The 2,712-nt window shown below is 34.1% G+C and overlaps 1 long non-coding RNA gene across 2 annotated transcripts; it reads right to left on the bottom strand.

Annotated features, from left to right (window-relative positions):
* Window positions 1-844: 844 nt before the first annotated feature.
* LOC149167038 (uncharacterized) lies at window positions 845-2,049 on the bottom strand. 2 transcript variants are annotated; one of them, XR_016260905.1, is made up of 3 exons: window positions 1,477-2,049; window positions 1,317-1,381; window positions 845-1,111 (listed from the first exon to the last, which is right to left on the bottom strand). It is a non-coding gene; the product is annotated as an uncharacterized LOC149167038 (long non-coding RNA). The 2 variants fall into 2 exon arrangements; XR_016260904.1 differs by having other exon boundaries at window positions 845-1,090.
* Between the last annotated feature and the right edge of the window lie 663 nt (window positions 2,050-2,712).

Genomic DNA, 2,712 nt, shown 5'->3' with positions numbered 1-2,712 from the left:
GTCTAAAAAGTCATAACTCACTTCATATGATACTTATTCATAGTACATATTTTTTAATAAATTAACTTAACTAAAAGAGAAAAAAATGACATAACTATTTTGGAGATAAATCTCAGCTTTTGATTTGTGTAAACCATTAAGAATATTCTAAAATATTGATTACAAGGTGAATCTCTACCATCCATCTAATAATTATTGATAATTAAATTAAAATGTTAAAAACCCAATTCTAAAAATAAACCTGTGTATTAATAAATAAAATTAAAATCCAAACAAAAATAACAAAATATAATATTTCCAAAAAAACTATAATGCCCGAGGAAATTGAGTTATGAGAAGCGAATAAACACGATGATGGATAAATATTTCCATACAAGGACATAAGTGATGGATAAATATTTCCATGCAAGGACATAAGGACTTATGGCATTGATATTGACTACAATTTTATTGTCAATTTTACATCAATCAGAATTACATATTTAAGCGACCACTAAAAATAATTATTCATTTTATAAAAATGATGGAAGTTTAAAATATTAACCAGGATACCTCATCTTGTAAGGCCATGGAAATCATAGCTTTTTATCCCAAAATTGTATACACATACACAATTTCATAAATATCATATCATGTAATTAAACCAAAAGAAAAATTGTGAAATTTAAATAGGTGATAGCATTAATCAGAATTACCCATTATGAAACGAGACATCACACATAAAATACCTTACAAATTGCCAAAAACATAATCATCTGCATGGTTTCATGTGCTAAGTTTGCATGCAGGTTTTTGTTTAGACTTGGGTACGTTAGACATTCAAGCTTTGAATATCTCTATGATATTAAAAGGGGAAGAAGGCAATTTTGTGATGACGTAACGTCGGTAACCCGCTAAATGGAAAATCTTCTTGAATTCGTCCTCCGTCCTCTCCTTTCCACCGTCGGTGAAAGCCATCATTTCAATGTCAGACCTCAATCCCATCTGCTGAACACTACTTCCTCTTCCATAATCGCATCCACAATTATCACCTTCCCGTTGCCCGTGTAGCCTGGTGACATGTTTTCAAAATCTCCACGCACTGCTCGTCCTTCCAGTCATGCAAAACAGACTGCAATTTATTTCGTTGAAAACACAAAAAAACCAAGCCAGTATTTTAACAAATATATTCACATTCCCAAGTTTGAGTTGCATAATGGAAGTGCCAAGAGAGTTTTTCAAAGCGTCCCCCAAAAAAATCAAAATAATCACTCGACTAATTATTCTCATACGTATATAAACCCTATCATTCACAACACAGATGGCGGGACGAGAACCTTCAAAAACACAGCATCTGCAGGCGGTATATGTTCGAACATATTTCCCCTCACGTGTTCCACTCCTGCACCAGTTCAAATCATGATCACATTCAGTTCGAAACACAGTATATTCTATGCAGCTCTACTCAAATATCATCAATTTGGTATTCAAGATTACCAGGTAAAGCAGGGGCCGTGTCTATAACATGTGGGAGATCCAAATGATGCCACGAATGTGGGGGTGTGCCTCCACATTCCTCCTGCAGGACGCGGATGCTGCAATGTGGAAAGCGATGTCTTCTACAGAGAGAGAGCGACCTTAACCTCCACCGTGGGTGGCGATAATGTCGGGAATGTTGAGGTTAACAGCGGCCTTCAACGCCAAGGGCTTCACGAGAGAATATATCATGTCGTAGAGTTGGATTTGGGGCAAGGAAGAAGTATGTATTTGGAGGGCGGCATCTGGAGCAGAAGCAGCAGCAGAAGTTGCTGAAAAAAGAGAGGAAGACTCACCCATGGCTGCGTAGTGACTGGGTGTTGCCGGGATTATAAAGGTGAAGGGGAGGGCGTATGGCTAAAATCCATTTGTTCCTTCATATTTGTACTTTAATGGAAGAAATCACCTCCTCCGTGTACATAGTCTCCTCCGCTCTTCCATGCACATAGTCTTTTTCTGGAGAGGACCAAATCTCAAGAGTTGAGGGACCAAATTTTCACACATATCTTTGGACCACAGCCCAAGGACTATTTGTTTCTCTAATGCAACTAAACCTTCATAAAGTTTGACTATTTAAGAAACTGATATACATGGTAAAATAAGTTTATTCTGATTCAATTAAATTTTTAGAAAGTTATTTTGATGGAATTTTAGATTTTAAGAATATTTTGGTATTTATTTAGATATTTGTAAAAATATTTAAAAGAATCGTAGAAGCAAAAACAATTATTTAAAAATTAATAAAAATAAAATCAATTATTTAATTTCACTTTTATCTTTCAGCTTCAAAATATTTAAATAAATTTCCATTTGAAATAAAAATAACATTACTTAACATTAACATCTCCAGCTAATCTCAGATCAAGTCAAGTCAGGTCACGTCACTGTTCATAAAATTGCCATTACCAATAATAACACCTCACCTCACCTCACTGAAAAGCCCTTTCCGCCTATTACGATTATAGTGCCTCCTCCGTTGGTTACTATGATATCCTTTTCCTTTCAGTTTCGAGAGATTTTTCTTGTTTGGCTTCCACTACGTGTTTAGGGATCCTTTTTGTGTTTTTCTGGGATCAAAGATTGATGTAAAAGGTTTTTCAAATTTAAATTAATTATATTAAGTTATATAATTATTATTGTATTATTATGCTTTTTTAATAATTTAAATTATTAAAAAATAAAAAATTATGTTTATGA

The sequence above is a fragment of the Pinus tabuliformis genome, chromosome 5_1, assembly GCF_031772625.1.
Source record: "Pinus tabuliformis cultivar Carrire ecotype Pingquan chromosome 5_1, CPIR1, whole genome shotgun sequence".
NCBI classification, from domain to species: domain Eukaryota; kingdom Viridiplantae; phylum Streptophyta; class Pinopsida; order Pinales; family Pinaceae; genus Pinus; species Pinus tabuliformis.
This window is presented reverse-complemented; position numbering and strand designations above follow the sequence as displayed.